We start from the raw sequence: 18607 nt of genomic DNA on the forward strand, positions 1-18607 counted from the left end.
TAAGCAGTGGCAGCCCATAGGACTAAAAATATCGATAAAATTGGAAATTATATATTATGTAGCTACTCTGGGACGAAATGATTAAAGCGATCAGTAAAACGTTTCGCATTAATCAAACATCAAGTGGTTAAAACTCTGTGTTATTTAATATCTGCCGAAAGACCAAAACAAAAGACAAATAAAATCTACTACATAGAGGTGATACTATTACTTACGAGGTGTGCGAGTAACGTAATGAGATTGTATAAAGATGGTATCCGTACTTTCGGACGTCCGAAAGAACGGATACCATCGGTGACCATGCAGCTCTCTAGGAATGAAATGATAATTAAATCAAGACCGTAAGCTGTCGACAGGGGTTTATATACATCAACAGGGAGAGTTGAACATTTGTGCCCCGACTGGGACTCGAACCCGGTATCTCCTGCTTGCAGGGCAGACGCTCTATCCATCTGAGCCACCGAGGGCACAGAGGAAAGTGCGACTGCAGTGATTTATCCCTTGCACGCTCCCCGTGAGACCGACATTCCCAACTTAATGTCCACACACTACATTCGTAGTGACCCTGTCCATTACAGTCATTACTCGCGGTAGACAATCTCACCGACGCTCGTAAGAGAGCTGCATGGTCACTGAGGTATCTGTTCTTTCGGACATGTCCGAAGGAACAATACCATCTTCATATAGTTAAGGCTAACCGGCCATTGACGTTCTTCTTCTCTGCTGTGACATGTGTGGACATTAAGTTGAGAATGTGGGTCTCACGGGGAGCGTACATGGGATAAATACCTGCAGTCGTACTATCCTCTGTGCCCTCGGTGGCTCAGGTGGATGCCGTCACGGTAGCTCAGCGTGTTGGGTCAGAGGATTAACTGCATTCTGTCATTCGATCAACGACGAACCTAAAAACCGGTGTCTTACGATGTCCGCCCCGTGTAGATACAACAAACGAAACCGAACAAAATGGGATTTATATATAACGGATTCGATTCCCGGTCGGGGCACGCATTTCCAACTGTTCCCGTTGATGTATAATAATGCCTGTCGACAGCTTAGGGTCTTGATTTAATTATCATTTCGTAATGAGACTGATTTCTTATCCACCAAAGTTTTAATCGTTTTCAAACAACAATATTTCCCCCTCCGAAGTATTTTCCTTTGGCAGCTATATGCCGGGGGAATCGTTGCTCGCAGTGTTGGTAGCAGCACTAAAAGCCTTCCACTAGTAGGGGCTTCAGCACGTCTGTCACATTCCTTTGAATGTTTTCCAGAGTCCCAAAAAAACATCCTTTTAAGACGCCGATGTTCCCCATTGGCCTGACACCACTTTCCAAAGGTCACACTCGGGGATTCACGAGTTTAACATAAAACTTGATGACATAACGTTGCTCTAATTTCCACTGTTCCATTTTCGTAACACACAACAAAAACACAACTTCAATTATGGCGCTCTCAAAAAGCGCTTCATAGCTGTACGGAACTGAAACTCGGACTGAGCATCTGAAAGGGTCGAACACACCGGTCTACACAAGTAGAACAACACGGCGTTGCCAGATCCCTAGCACTGCTGACAGTCTACTTTTCACACACACCTCGTATTTGGAATAAATACAGGGCACATTATTTTTATCATTTGATTTGAAACAGCTACTGACTCAAAGTAAAATTAGCTACGGTGGCTCTTAAACTAAATTCACTTCGTAATCGCATTAAAGGAACAATCTGTTCACATTTGTTCGAAAGATGAGAAGTAAGCAATAATTTTACAGGTGACTGGAGATAAGAAATTAAGAACTATATGATGTTGAATTAACCTCACGTGCCTTAGATAGGTTTCAAGGTGCCAAATCTAACCGTGATCATGGACAAATTATATAATTATATTCGTGAGTAACAACAGTACTTATGCAGAGTATGTCGTGTGTGTATCTGTGTGATGTGAATTGCTGCAGACAGTGATTATGCAGTGTAACACGAAGATGAAAGCCGAAGTCGACATTCAGATATTTCGGATGGAAAACGATCAGCAAAGGCACATGTCTTCTCTTCATAGCTGCATGCTCCTCAGTATTTATCGCACGACAACAGTGCACACTGCGTTGATCAGAAACAGTATCCCGATTGTCCGTGGATCGAGCTGGTAGAGAAATATCACAATAAGGTACCGACTAAGTGAAAACAAAAAGCAGGTGTGTTAGAGTGAAGTTTGTAAATAAGGAAAAATGAAATTGTGTCGTAGCATTTTAGTCATTATGATATTAGTTGACATAATGAATATGTACTTCGTGAAAAAGAAATAGAAGAGTTTTAAGCCGCAAAACAGCGTGAATATTAATTAGTAATGTTGAGCAGTTTATCAGACTAGCAGTCGAAATAAACTGTTTGTTCAGTATTCCATTACTTATTTTAAAGATAAGAACACGAGCTGTTAACTAACACCACCTAACTACCGTAGCTACTTTTTACCAGGAAGCATCTGAAATCAACTACAATTAACTACAACCAGGACTTGCCAGTTTTTAATTATAAGGGGTGATCTGCAGATATCACAGTACAAGCAAATACGCAAAAACCTTGCATGAATGAATACAAAAAAGAAAATATCTTTACAAAACATATTCCTAAAAATTACAATTATTTCGTTGTGTGTGCAATTTTCCGCTCTGCTCTTTAATCTGGGTTGCGTTGTTTGCTGAAAGCGCGGTGACTGTGTGAAACCTCGCAGTGCGAGCAGTGACAACGAAAAGCAAATATCATCCCGTACTATTTCTACATTAGCAGAGAATGTCATTTTATATGCTTGTCTCCTGTTGCTTTTATTATGGCACGTTACCACAAGAAACGTCTGTACATTTAAACTACACAGTCACAGTTGAAACACACCAGTCGACTGGTGGACTGGAACTTCTCATATATCATTGCTTTTGATCCATTTTATCGAAATTCGTATCACGTTTCTACTGGTTGATGAATATCTGATATCATATGTAAATCGTTAATCGTATCATTACGTGAATATTAGAAAATATTGCCATTCCCATACGCCAGAGATCATTTTGCATAAGGCAAGTCAAATAACAAGGAACTGCAGAAATTATATGCGCATAAAACACTACTATATCTACTGTAAGGAATGTATCATAAGGAATATGTGTCATTTTGTGTATTACACATAACGCTGATGATGGACAACGTTCGACACTATTCGGTGAAAATGAAATACCCCCAACAAGCAGCTTCTAAACAACAATTAGTTAATAATATGACATATTTACAACTTCTACATGCTGCAGAGCATCAAATGCACAAGAGGAGTTTGAAAAGTAACGTGTGCTGAAGGAAAATATTTTGCAGCACCGCCTGAAAATGGCCCATAGGCCGAAATTGGAATGGTGAAATGAATAAATTGAAAGGCGAATATGACGTCCTTTAAAAGATTCTACATGACTGCGAACCCAGACCATGAGAAGTTAAATGTACAAGACATTCATAACAACGACCTCCGGCCTGGAAGAGGGCAGACACAGTTTCGCCTAAAAAAAACCTTGTACTCGTATACCGATTTTCCTTCTAAATACGCTGGCTAAGGTCCAGGGGTGACCCTTTGCGATCGTTTTCGGATGGAAAGGGTGCTCTGGCCCTTAACACACATCAATTCAGATTTACCCCCGAAAATGGATAGATGTGCTTCTTCTTCTTCTTCTTCATCTTCTCTTCAGGTTTTAGAAGAAATTTTCTGTTACGGTACCCATCGTTGCTGGAATCTTCCTCTATATCTTCTTCCTTGGCACTTATAATTTATAAGGATTAACGGGAATCTGTCACTCTTTATTCTTTCTACGTGTTTGTCCTATTTTCTCCTATAATCAAGAATTTTATCCTTCAAAGTAAACATTTTTAGTTTGTCGCTAATATCTTGATACCTTAGCCTGTCTTCTGTTGTGCAATCCTTTACTAGTCTCAGGAATTTCATTTCTTGTGCCTGGATACGGCTTTCTTGCTCTTTGCTTATCAGCCACGTCTCGCTTTCCATTTTGTCGGCCTCCTTTGGCCGAATATTTTTATTTTCTTTTCTTCGACCTCAACGGAATTACGAAATCCAGACTTTTGTAGCTGCTTACAGGCGTTGGTAAATATAAACAGGGACGGTTAAAAATGTGTGCCCCGATCGGGACTCGAACGCGGCATCTACTGCTTACATGGCAGATACTCTTTTTTTTTCCTTTCGCGGACAAGTGCTCACCAACTTTTATTTTTTATTTTTTTATTTCTTTATTTTTTATTTTTTTAAAGGGGTAGTGGACCGGTGGGGGCTCAGGGGCAAAGTGGGCAAGGGTCGAAACCCACCCGAGGCCTCGCCACCGTGTCCCCGCCACCACCACCGAGCCTGTGGAGCACAGGAAAGTGGGAGACACAGGAATCAACAAAATTGGAAGGCGACGTTGTCGCTTATTTATTTGCATTTTGGTTTTTAATGTTCACTATTATTACGAAATTATGTGGAAAATACATCAGTGACAGAGAAAAGAAGTATAAATGCTGGGTAAACAAAAACAAAAGAAAAAGGAAAAGAAAACAAGAAATAAAATCCGCGCAATGTACGACGCGCTCTCCCATCCGAGGAGGCCAGAGGTAGAATCGATCATAGGTGGCTTAAAATCAGACACCGCTGGGAGGGGAGGGCGAGGGGGGGGGGGGGTAGGGAGGGCTATGTACCCTCAGCTCCAGGTACACCTCACCATAGTGGAGTCCTAACAAAGACCCCTCGAAGATAGTTAGAAAATGATGTTCGGTAGCGTGGCGTGTTTTCGAGAGTGGCATGGGTTGCTCGTAAATAGGTCCAGAAGTCGAGGCGCGATTTAGGTCCCTCGTGAAAGAGATAGCCCACCCTTGACCCACGTAACTGCACGACATTTGGCGGCGGGAAAATGTTTTTTCTCCGCGTATAGAAATATCCGCGGTTCGCTTGTGTCTGGTGGCACTCCGACATAGCAGGCAATGATTTGCTGCACGAAGCGCCAGACATCTTGCGAAGAGGCGCATGTCAGACCTTGGTCATCAGTGTGCAGTTGCTGGCAAAGGAGAGAAAGAGGGGATTCTGACAAGCCAATGTTGTGCAGTCGCTGTCTCGTGACAAATTTCCTGTTGACTATGTGATAACACAGTGCCTAGTGGATAGTAGTCCACACTGTGGGCCAGTGGATGAAAGGATGTTTGGTCTCCATCACATTCCGGGGAGCACGGCGCAATAATAGGCTGTAAAAATCCTTAGTCCTGGTTGGGCGCGTATCTGGGGGACTGGTATGTACAAGTATGTAACTGTGGTCGACGAAAAAGGTCGAAATGTGAGACAAATGATGAACGATGTGGCCGACAGACTCCGTTGGTGAGGTGAAAGCAGGCAGGAGGACCTCAAGTAAACTGCGTGTTAGAGATGTGCCCCGGCCGGTCCATTGTCTTCTCATGGTACTCATATTCAAGGCCGCAGCTCGCATACGGACACTGACGTGCCCGAGGCCACTATCCTGTTGGGGCAGCGTAAGTGTCGCATAACGGACTTTAAACATGGGACCAGCCGTGAGATAATAGCCAAAGGCCGCCTGAAGGTTGCGCCCAATCGCCGTCGACAGAGGGAGAACCTGAGTGATGTGGACCAATTTTGGAGCCATACAACTATTAAGAAACTGAAAACGTTGAAGTGTATCCTGGCGGCGCAGGAGGTTCTGGCGGACGCCGTTGCGGATGACGTGTAACAGGCGACGGAGATTCGTTGCCGCTGTGCGTGAGACCGTGGGGGTAAAGGTAATGCCCAGGTAAGGGAACATCCGCACAAGCGACAGGGGTGCCACTTCACCTTCCTGGAAGCCTCGTCCAATGTACATTACAGAAGATTTGGCGACATTCACGGCACTGCCAGCGGCAGCCCCATAACGTGTGATCAATTCGAGGACTGTTCGAATCTCAGAGCCGGAGTGAATCAGGAGAAGGAGGTGATCGGCAAATGCCCGACAGCGAAAAAAGTGTGTTGGCGAAGGGTCAGGCCAGAGAGCTTGGTTGTCAAGCCCACAATGAGGGGCTGAAGGGCAATGGCATACAGGAGGGTAGAGAGTGGGCGCGCTTGCCGTATGGAACGGCAAATTGGTACAGGCTCTGCTGAACGTCCATTGACTTGGACACGTGAATTGTCACTGATGTAAAGACGCCGGAGAGGGGGGGATGCCCATTCGGGCCTGCCCCAAAAACAGGAAACGATGGCGCACTTTATCGAAGGCGCTAACGAAATCTATAGCGACGACTGCGATGCGGAGTCTGCAAGCCGCCGCCATCGCAATTAAGTCGCAGCATTCCCCAGTGGCAGTCCGTATATTAAGGTTTCCCCCAGGCGTTGTTTTCTGTGGGGAGGCGATGTGAGGGAGTATTGTTCAGAGACGCATTGCCAGTAAACGAGTGAAAATCGCCGGCCGGAGTGGCCGTGCGGTTGTAGGCGCTACAGTCTGGAACCGCGTGACCGCTACGGTCGCAGGTTCGAATCCTGCCTCGGGCATGGATATACGTGATGTCCTTAGGTTAGTTAGGCTTAAGTAGTTCTAAGTTCTAGGAGACAAATGACCACAGCACTTAAGTCCCAGAGTGCTCAGAGCCATGTGAACCATTTTTGAGCGAAAATCTTGTAATCTGCATTAAGTAGGGTGAGGAGTCTGTAAGTCGTGACGGTGAACCACGGGCTGGTCTGTGGACCGGAATGATGATGGCCTCAACAAAGACTGGTGGGACTGGTTGGTCAGATGTCATCAGTTCTTGATACATAGTCGTCCACCGCGGCGCCTTGAGATCCCGGAAGGCTCGGTAAAATTCAACCGGCAAGCCGTCAATGCCGGGCGATCTGTTGACTGCACCCTTGTCGATTGCGTTGTCGACTGCGTCTTGTTTGAACACCACTGAACATAAAGTGTCCACCTCCGTGTGGGGGAGGGTGCGTGTGACGTAATGCAAAATGGAGTCGTCTGCTTCAGTATCAGCATCTTCTTCCCTATAAGTACGGCGGTAATGTTCGACGAATGCGTGGACGACGTCGTTCTGATTGGTCACCTGCGGGCCATGAGGCATGATCAGTGTGTTGATGATCTGCGGACGACGCCGTCGTTCGTGGGACACTATATGATGCATGGATGGAATATCAGAACCTGCATGGTCGTGGCGACGCGTCCATATTACCATCCCTTCAGTTTCCGGCGCGCCAACGCAATTATCTTCTTTGCCATTCCAAATGGTTGTCTTGGGCTGGCGGCTGAGTGTCCAGATCTCGGAGAATCCCATAACAGAAGTCAAGACTGGTGCGATGCCAGTCGGCTAAGTAGTTCCCGTAGCTCACCAGTGCCCTCCGGATCGCTGGTTTGGTGCAGTCCATCCACGACGTCAATGTCGAGCGGTAGCGGGCAAGGCGTCGTTCGCAGGCTGTCCATGTATCAGTGACTCGTTGGCGACAAGTCATGTCATACAGATGAGAATTATTTGGCTTCCATGGCGCCATACAGACTGCGGTGGAAGGAGGACCCTGCAGATGTGCGATGGACGGAAAAGGACAGTGGCCGGGAGTTCGACGCCCCGCATCGCAGATCTGAGAGTCTGTGAGGCATATATCTTGTCTAGACGGCTTGCGGAATGACTGGTAAGAAGTATGGCCAGAACGGTCTCCATGTTGAACTTTCCAGGTGTCTTGAAGCAGGAAGTCCCGCACCACTATACGTAGTTCCTGGCATGTAGTATAGTGTGGAACCTGATCTTTGGGGTGCAGAACGCAGTTAAAATCATCTCCTAGGAGGCAGTGGTCTAGGGGTAGCGTCATCGGTCCCGGGTTCGATCCCCGCCACTGCCTAAATTTTGATAAATAATCAGCACTGGCGGCCGAAGACTTCCGGCATAAGAAGTCAGCCTCATTCTGCCAACGGCCTTGTCAAAGAGGGCGGAGGAGCGGATAGGGGTTCAGGGCACTCTCTTGTCCGAGGGGTGGGAAATTGCCCCTAAAGGCGGAAGAATCAGCAATGATCAACGACATGAGGATGCAGAAGGCAATGGAAACCACTGCATTAAAGACACGTAACGTGTATCCACGGGACATGTGGCCTGTAATTGAAGAAGTGTCATGATGATCTCTCCATTGGCAAAAGATTCCGGAATAGTCCCCCATTCGGATCTCCGGGAGGGGACTTCCAAGGGGGAGGTTACCATGAGAAAAAGATTGAATAATCAACGAAAGGATAACGTTCTACGAGTCGGGGCGTGGAATGTCAGAAGCTTGAACGTGGTAGGAAAACTAGAAAATCTGAAAAGGGAAATGCAAAGGCTCAATCTAGATATAGTAGGGGTCAGTGAAGTGAAGTGGAAGGAAGACTAGGATTTCTAGTCAGATGAGTATCGGGTAATATCAACAGCAGCAGAAAATGGTAAAACAGGTGTAGGATTCGTTATGAATAGGAAGGTGGGGCAGAGGGTGTGTTACTGCGAACAGTTCAGTGACCGGGTTGTTCTAATCGGAATCGACAGCAGACCAACACCGGCAACGATAGTTCAGGTATACATGCCGACGTCGCAAGCTGAAGACGAACAGATAGAGAAAGTGTATGAGGATATTGAAAGGGTAATGCAGTATGTAAAGGGGGACGAAAATCTAATAGTCATGGGCGAATGGAATGCAGTTGTAGGGGAAGGAGTAGAAGAAAAGGTTACAGGAGAATGTCGGCTTGGGACAAGGAATGAAAGAGGAGAAAGACTAATTAAGTTCTGTAACAAGTTTCAGCTAGTAATATTAAATACCCTGTTCAAGAATCACAAGAGGAGGAGGTATACTTGGAAAAGGCCGGGAGATACGGGAAGATTTCAATAACATTACATCATGGTCCGACAGAGATTCCGAAATCAGATACTGGATTGTAAGGCGTACCCAGGAGCAGATATAGACTCAGATCACAATATAGTAGTGATGAAGAGTAGGCTGAAGTTCAAGACATTAGTCAGAAAGAATCAATACACAAAGAAATGGGATACGGAAGTACTAAGGAATGACGAGATACGTTTGAAGTTCTCTAACGCTATAGATACAGCAATAAGGAATAGCGCAATAGGCAGTACAGTTGAAGTGGAATGGGCATCTCTAAAAAGGGCCATCACAGAAGTTGGGAAGGAAAACATAGGTACAAAGAAGGTAGCTGCGAAGAAACCATGGGTGACAGAAGAAATACTTCAGTTGATTGAAGAAAGGAGGAAGTACAAACATGTTCCGGGAAAATCAGGAATACAGAAATACAAGTCGCTGAGGAATGAAATAAATAGGAAGTGCAGGGAACTAAGACGAAATGGCTGCAGGAAGAATGTGAAGACATCGAAAAAGATATGATTGTCGGAAGGACGGACTCAGCATAGAGGAAAGTCAAAACAACCTTTGGTGACATTAAAAGCAACGGTGGTAACATTAAGAGTGCAACGGGAATTCCACTGTTAAATGCAGAGGAGAGAGCAGATAGGTGGAAAGAATACATTGAAAGCCTCTATGAGGGTGAAGAGTTGTCTGATGTGATAGAAGAAGAAACAGGAGTCGATTTAGAAGACATAGGGGATCCAGTATTAGAATCGGAATTTAAAAGAGCTTTGGAGGACTTACGGTCAAATAAGGCAGAAGGGATAGATAACATTCCATCAGAATTTCTAAAATCATTGGGGGAAGTGGTAACAAAACGACTATTCACGTTGGTGTGTAGAATATATGAGTCTGGCGACATACCATCTGACTTTCGGAAAAGCATCATCCACACAATTCCGAAGACGGCAAGAGCTGACAAATGCAAGAATTATCGCACAATCAGCTTAACAGCTCATGCATCGAAGCTGCTTACAAGAATAATATACAGAAGAATGGAAAAGAAAATTGAGAATGCGCTAGGTGAAGATCAGTTTGGCTTTAGGAAAAGTAAAGGGACGAGAGAGGCAATTCTGACGTTACGGCTAATAATGGAAGCAAGGCTAAAGAAAAATCAAGACACTTTCATAGGATTTGTCGACCTGGAAAAAGCGTTCGACGATATAAAATGGTGCAAGCTGTTCGAGATTCTGAAAAAAGTAGGGGTAAGCTATAGGGAGAGACGGGTCATATACAATATGTACAACAACCAAGAGGGAATAATAAGAGTGGACGATCAAGAACGCAGTGCTCGTATTAAGAAGGGTGTAAGACAAGGCTGTAGCCTTTCGCCCCTACTCTTCGATCTGTACATCGAGGAAGCAATGATGGAAATAAAAGAAAGGTTCAGGAGTGGAATTAAAATACAAGGTGAAAGAATATCAATGATACGATTCGCTGATGACGACATTGCTGTCCTGAGTGAAAGTGAAGAAGAATTAAATGATCTGCTGAACGGAATGAACAGTCTAATGAGTACACTGTATGGTTTGAGAGTAATTCGGAGAAAGACGAAGGTAATGAGAAGTAGTAGAAATGAGTGAAAGTGAAGAAGAATTAAATGATCTGCTGAACGGAATGAACAGTCTAATGAGTACACTGTATGGTTTGAGAGTAAATCGGAGAAAGACGAAAGTAATGAGAAGTAGTAGAAATGAGAACAGCGAGAAACTTAACATGACGATTGATGGTCACGAAGTCAATGAAGTTAAGGAATTCTGCTACCTAGGCAGTAAAATAACCAATGACGGACGCAGCAAGGAGGACATCAAAAGCAGACTCGCTATGGCAAAAAAGGCATTTCTCGCCAAGAGAAGTCTACTAATATCAAATACCGGCCTTAATTTGAGGAAGAAATTTCTGAGGATGTACGTTTGGAGTACAGCATTGTATGGTAGCGAAACATGGACTGTGGGAAAACCGGAACAGAAGAGAATCGAAGCATTTGAGATGTGGTGCTATAGACGAATGTTGAAAATTAGGTGGACTGATAAGGTAAGGAATGAGGAGGTTTTACGCAGAATCGGAGAGGAAAGGAATATGTGGAAAACACTGATAAGGAGAAGGGGCAGGATGATAGGATATCTGCTAAGACATGAAGGAATGACTTCCATGGTACTAGAGGGAGCTGTAGAGGGCAAAAACTGTAGAGGAAGACAGAGATTGGAATATGTCAAGGAAATAATTGAGGACGTGGGTTGCAAGTGCTACTCTGAGATGAAGAGGTTAGCATCAAACCAGTCAGTAGATTGATGACCAGAAAAAAAAGGTGGCAGTGGTCATATCACCATGAAAACAGGGGGGGGGGCATGTCCTCAATAAAACTTGGCCCGTTCATGTCGATCGTCGGTACCAGAAGGAGCGTAGACATTAATGATGCGTGGCCCCATGGCAGTCAGTTTCATGGCCATAGCTGATGGAAGGGAGGCGACGTCGGTGAGAGAAATCACAGAAATCGCATGGCGGACGTAGATGGCCACTCCACATCCCATAGTATCACTCGCGGAGGCGTGGGCGTTATAGCCATTGATATCCGTCATGATAGTCAACGGTTGACATCCTCGACTTGCAACGTCTCTTCTTGGCCGGAAACTGTGCGGCGCCTTCTCTTGCGACGTTTCGGAGAGCGTTGTTTCCTTATGACGACGGAAGGGAGCCGCGTCTCTCTGGCAGGAAGGCTACCTTAGGGACGAGGCTTGGGTCAGCGGCCGGTGGCGTCGACACCGTCGGAGCGGCGTCGATGTCCGGCCGAGGCGGCGGGCCGTGCGAGACGAACTCCGTCGAGGTTTGGTCGGGCTCGTTTGTGGCGTCCAGGCGGCGTTGCGAAGCGGTAGGAGAAGCAAGAGCAGCGGCGTAGGTCACCGGTAGCACCGTAGGTTGTGACGTGGGCGGTCCTTCGGCAGATGGAAGTTGCGTAATACGCCGTTGTAGGCATTCGGATCTAAGGTGGCCTTCTTTGCCACACCCGGAACAGGTCCGAGGCTGGCTGTCGTATATAATTATTGCACGGCATCCGCCGATCTGTAAGTATCCTTGCCTACAGCACTTTAAAAAATCTTCGAGAAAGTAATGTATTCCAGAGTGGTTATCCATCACAACAGTAACGGGATACTTAGTAAATCACAGTTCGGATTCCAAAAATGCTGTTCCACTGAGACAGCAATATACAATTTCACTGTCTGCAATAGGAATTTTCTGTGACTTGTCCAATGCATTTGACTGTATGAACGATGACATTATGTTACAGAAATTCCAGTTCTGTGGTATAAATGGAATAGCATATGAGTGGTTCATACCTACAGAACAGGAAGCTGAAAGTCTCCTTATATGGGTCAAGTGATTTAAATAAGTTTGCCACTTCATCTAACTGGGATGAAACTACATTAGGTGTTCCACAGGGTTCAATCATGAGTCCTCTTCTGTTCTTGATGTATGTGGATGACCTCCCTTCCTATCTGAAACAGGAAGCTGAACTGACACTGTCTGCTGATGAAAATGATACAACAAATAAGGTCTTTGGAAAAGTCATGAATTGGTTTTCTGCAAATGGGCTTGCTCTAAACTTTGAAAACCACAGTACATCCAATTTTCTGCTGCAAAAAGTACAGTTCCTTCAATAAATATAACACATCAACAGAAGTCAGTAGACAAGGTAGAGCATACTACGTTTTTGGGTGTACGTGTAGATGAGAATCTTAATTGGAAAATTCATATTTGGGATCTTCTAAAGTGACTAGGTTCAGCAACTTTTGCAATCAGAATAATTGCCAATTTTGAAGATATAGAAATTAGTAAGCTAACATACTTTGCTTACTTTCACTCTCTGATGTGATACGGATTAATATTTTGGGGTAACTCAACATTTAGACAAAAAGTATTCACTGCTCAAAAGAAAGTGGCTAGAATAACGAGTGGGGTTCATAGTGGCACATCTTGTAGGCATCTTCTTAAAAGATTAGGAATTCTTACAATAGCCTCACAGTACATTTACTCACTAATGAAATTTGTTCTCAACATGGACCAGTTTAAAAATAACAGTGACATTCATGATTATAATACCAGAAAAAAAACTTACGGTATTCTTTACTCAACCTCTCTTTGGCACAGAAAGGAGTAAAATATGCTGCTATAAAAATTTTCGGTAAATTACCAGATGAAATAAAATGTCTGACAAACAGCAGTAATAGCTTTAAAAATAAATTGAAATCATATCTCCTTGACAACTCCTTCTATACCATAGATCAATTCTTGAATAGGAATAAATAAATCTATAAATATAGTACACGCATTTTGTGCCACATAAGGGGATGGGGTAAGTAATATAAATATTAACCTTTAACTCTGTATTGTAATATATAAATATACTAAAACTTCTTGTTTCGTATGTGCATTTCTTGTGCACTTGACATATTCCACAACATAATGGCTACCGTACCGTGCGATTGATCAATGGAACATGCAACCAACTAACTAACTACATAACTAACTAGGATGGGATGTGGCTTCGGAGATCAATGGTGACATGTCGGACGCCGTTTAGGACAGGATATGTCCGAAACTGTGTCGACTTCTCAGCAGTGTGACCATGGACTGTGCCGTATGGTCGGAGTGCCGCGATAACTTCCTCTGCAGGAAGTTCGAATGGCAGTTCGAAAATGCCTGTCGTACGAATACCTAAGCCCGCGTGGTCGACGCTTACCCCCCTCACATTGCCATCACCACGACAGAAGCAGAACCCCTGTTTGGTCTCACCTAGGATGCGTTCGCAAGCTGCGACGTTAATGATTTTAACATAGACCGTGCTGCTCACGATCGACAAATGTATTCCGATAATAGTGGTCGCCGGGATCTTTACTTCCTTTCACAGAAATGCTCCACCTCGAGTGCTTTGGGTCGGGCATAATCGTTGCGGAAAGTAAATCGGAGAGTAGATTTGTGGTAACGGTTCGCAATGTATAGTAGACAGTAGGCCAGCACTTAAGCAACGGCCTTCAGAATGTAAAGAAGGCGAGCTCACCCTCCCCACACAGAAAACACGCACGCGTCCGCTCTGTTGCTCTGCCGAAGGCAGACTTGTTACTTGACTGAGCCATCGTGGATATAGAGGATAGCGCGACTGCATGGACTTATCCTTGCAATGCTCCCCGTGAGACCCACATTTCCAACTTATTGTCCACATTCTACATTTGTAGTGCCCCTGCCCACTATACTCGTTAATCTCGGCAGTCAGTCTACCGAATCCCTTGAGAATTTGAGCAATGTGAGTGCATTTGCATTGCAGATGATCACTGGCTGGTAAACCTCATCTATATGAATATGGTATCCGACAGAACAGAGACCATTGGTGATCTTGCAGATCTCGAAGAATGAAATTACAGTGAAATCATGACCTTTGTGGCTGCTTACAAGCGGTGATGAAGATCAACGGGGACAGTGAAAATGTGTGCCCCGACCGGGACTTGGACCCGGCATCTCCGCGTTACGTGGCAGACGCTCTATTCGACTGAGCCAGAGATAAGAATTCAAGGCAGCCCTGCCAAGAAACACTGTTCCTACTCGTGGCTTCTGCTCAATATATGGCGTTCCTGTCAGAGAGGTCACAGTTCGTAGTAGTTGATTCGTAATAGTTGACGGAAAGTCATCGAGTAAAACAGAAGTGATTTCTGGCGTTCGCCAAGGTAGTGTCATAGAGCCTTTGCTGTTCCTTATCTATATAAACGACTTAGGAGACTATCTGAGCAGCTGTCTTAGGTTGTTTGCACATGATGCTGTCGTTTATCAACTAGTAAAGTCGTCAAAAGGTCAAAACAAACCGCAAAATGACTTAAAGAAGATACCTGGATTGCGCAAAAGTTGGCAATTGACCCTGAAACCTTCCCGTCTCCGCTATAGCTCTTTTGTTACGCTACCTCCCCTTCTACAATAACTTATGGAACCTTCCCTTAGGATTCCTATCTCTTGCTTAGTAATAACAAATGAAATCTTCCCTTTGAAATTAATTGTCTTTCTCAATCTTCGCATACAAATTTAAATGCTGCTTATTAAAAGTGATTTTCTGATTATTTCGACGAAACATAGAATGTGTCGTCGTCGTGGCCCTCAGTCCTTACCTGCAATAACCCAAAACTGTTCCTTACCTTTTTTACTGTTACTGGATCGCCATCTGACTGCTACATCAAACTGCGACATGAATATACTTACTATGTTTTACTATAAACTATTAGCTGCTGGTGGGCTGTCATAATAAGTGGCTGTATTTATTACCAAGGCTGACGTTATTCTTTAACAGCAAACCTGACGTTATTCTTTAATTAATTTGAGTGAAGTTACGTAATTCATGTTAAACTTTTTCTTGACAACAACAAAATTTTGCAAAGTTTTACGTTGATGTTTTTTTGGGCTGGATTATAATCAGTAATTCAATATTGCTGGCAAAGATTAATTATATTCTGAATGAAATGATTTTACAAACGTGCAAATGGGACTTACTTTTTACAATAATCTTACAATTAGCATTGCGCAAACATACCTTCAGTAGTCTTGAGTTTCTCAAAAAAATTATTCAATAATATTAGTTCCTCTTATGATAATAGTTAGATAATGTCTCTGTACATCCGTTTATAATCTCTTGTAAATCAGAGCTGGTGGCTGGCAGGCACACCGCTCCTCTCAACTTCTCGCTTCAGACCTGCTAACGACTCGCTTCACATCTCGCTTACTATTGACTTCCCACGAAAGCTAAAGTGCGGTCTCTCCCCCCAACAATGCTTTCTGGTGCAGACAATCCCTGCTACCATTAAAAAAAGTATCAATGCGCGGTCTTTCCCGCTCTTTTCTTAAAATATATCCATAGGCGACCTCTCCCGCCCTTTTTAAAATTATATCGATGTGCGGTCTCTCCTGCCAACAGTACTTTGGTGCAGACATTCCCTGCTACCACAATTATTTCCAACATGAGAAATATTAATTATTCCTACTTAATCCTATTAATAACATATAAACGTCTTCCATAAATTGTGGTTTGACAATAGACAATAGAAATATACACGTCTTACAACCCTAAATAACGAAATGTGTGAGGTCATACACATGAGTGCTAAAAGGAATGTGTTAAACTTCGACTACACGATAAATGCGTCAAATCTAAAGCCTGTAAATTCAACTAATTACGCAGGAATTACAATTACGAACAACTTAAATTTGAAGGAACATACAGAAATTGTTGTGGGGAAGGCTAACCAAAGGCTTCGTTTTAGTGGCAGGAGACTTATAAAATGTAACAGATCGACTAAGGAGACTGCCTAACCTACGGTTGTCCGTTCTCTTTTAGAATATTGAAGCGCGGAGTGGGGTCTTTACCAGATAGGATTGACGGGATACATCGAGAAAGTTCACAGAAGTGCAGCACGTTTTGTATTATTGCGAAATAGCGGAGTGAGTGTCACTGAAATGATACAGGATTTGAGATGGACATCATTAAAGCAAAGGCATTTTTCGTTGCGGCGGAATCTTCTCACAAAATGTCATCACCATCTTTCTACCCGAATGTGAAAGTACAGATATTTTGTTGACGCCGACCTAAATAGGGAGAAACGATTATCATAATAAAACCATAATAAAATAAGTGAAATCGGAGCTCTCACGGAGAGATATAGGTGTTCGTTTCTTCCGTGCGCAGTACGAGATTGGAATAGTAGATATTGTGAAGGTGGTTAAATGAACCCTCTGCCAGGCACTTAAATGTGATTTGCAGAGTATCCATGTAGATGTAGATGTAGATGTAGACGTACAGTTGGTGTCCGTTATGAAGGCAATGGGAGAAAGGCGGAGAGGATGAAGGCGAGTTTTCCGGTTCCATTAAGTAACCTGAACATATCGGATATTCTCTAGAAAGGGAGTTAAGCAGATGGTTGGCAACCAATTCTCGGGAAACACTCACTACCCTTAGTACTTCAAGGAGCCTCGGATATGGATGGAAGACGCTGTTAATCACGCTGTTCGAATAATAAGTAGAACAGAAAAGATGCACGCGATAGCGTTACTAAGATACACATGCAGGAGTATTTGACAGTTTGCGGTGGCCTGTGATGTTTGCACTCCTCAGAGACCTGCAGCCCCCAGCGGCTCTATGAAATAAACTTCTGAATCGAAACGATCGCTAAAGAATGCTGGCAAGCGTCTATTTGTGGGCTCGTTTTCTGGAACGACACTACTGAACCCGTCCTAACATTAACGTGGGGGTCGATCGCACAGAATTAGTGGAGCATATACTGCCTACTTGCTATCGATGGCCGTCAGATCGAGAGAGCGCCTTGAGGCGAAACGTTAGCAATACTACAAGCTACGAGCAACTGGCCTTCTATAATTAGACACACAATTTCGGCAAATAAAACCCTTTAGTTCGTCTTGAAAGTAAACTTACAAAAGAATTCTACAGTTAAGCTAGATAGAAGTAACACAGAAAGAAACAGGGTTACAATATATTTGGGCGTATACCAGGACTAGGAACTAAACTTTAATAAAAAAAAAAAAAACAACTACAGAAAGGGCAAGCTAGTTACTTCATAATCTTGCAAGAATCAACACAGTGAACTAGAAATTACTGATGATTATAATACGAACATACCGCTACCCTCTCGTCGTGTTAATACTATGTCTTGCTTCCAGCGTGTGAGCACATCTATTCGACACCGCAGTTAAAACGATTGTGGTAAGACGCGGAGAGAGGAGTGTGATCTAGGCTTTCGGCACCATGTAACTGGAGGCACGATGCGAGGTGCTCTGTACATGCCCGATAGACGTAACAATGAAGTACCGTTTGGTAACAAATAAGCTGAATATGGGCAGAATAGATACACTGAGAGACTTCTAATGGAGAAAAAAATGTCTAAAGATGGGCCATTGAACTTTGACAGGTCGTTCCAGAGTCCTTCATCTTTAACCAGCTGTCACGTCCTGGCATAGGACCTATCACCAGATGTCTATGCTAGCGTGACATAATCAGGACGTTGACGACAACGTGAGCTGTCTACTAAGTTGTCTTTATCACAGTGATGGTAAAAGTTTCCTAGGAAGCTTCGCACAGATGATTTTAGAACAGACAGGAGAAGTTTCTGGCTTTGCAGAAATTCAGGAAGGGTACAAATACTTAAAGACACAATTAAAGAACAGTTTAATTACAAATGTTTCGACCTAGCCAGAGAGGTGTCTTACAGTGGCTTTATGCCTTTGCACATCAGCGTTTACACCTTATCTCCGGGTTACTGAGTCCTACCTTTCGCTGTAAGAGAGAATCAGTCTGCTTACATCTCATTTCGACAATACACAATCAGATACTTTAACCGCAATGGCTGCGACTGACATGAGCAAGGCATCAGTTGCTTCCTCCAATATTCTGACACACAGAAACATGGAATATTACTCGTTGCTATTATAAGCAATTTTCACAGTAGAACACAAGTTCGAGATGGCATTTGTGCCTCTTTATATTCTGAAACACAGAATTGCTACTGTGTTTGAGACAATTCTACAGAGCTTGTTCTTTATCTAACAGGCAGAAAAGTGAAGATAGTAGCTGTTGACGGATACTAAGTCTCGAACGGGTTCAGAATTCTCTTACTTTCTACTGCATCAGCATCATAGTGCCACTCTGTA

General features: G+C 43.8%; 1 non-coding gene across 1 annotated transcript; it reads right to left on the reverse strand.

The window, feature by feature from the left end:
- Window positions 1-393: 393 nt before the first annotated feature.
- Window positions 394-468, reverse strand: Trnaa-ugc (transfer RNA alanine (anticodon UGC)). Its single transcript has one exon. It is a non-coding gene; the product is annotated as a tRNA-Ala (tRNA).
- Between the last annotated feature and the right edge of the window lie 18139 nt (window positions 469-18607).

This window comes from Schistocerca serialis, chromosome 2, assembly GCF_023864345.2.
Source record: "Schistocerca serialis cubense isolate TAMUIC-IGC-003099 chromosome 2, iqSchSeri2.2, whole genome shotgun sequence".
NCBI lineage: Eukaryota > Metazoa > Arthropoda > Insecta > Orthoptera > Acrididae > Schistocerca > Schistocerca serialis.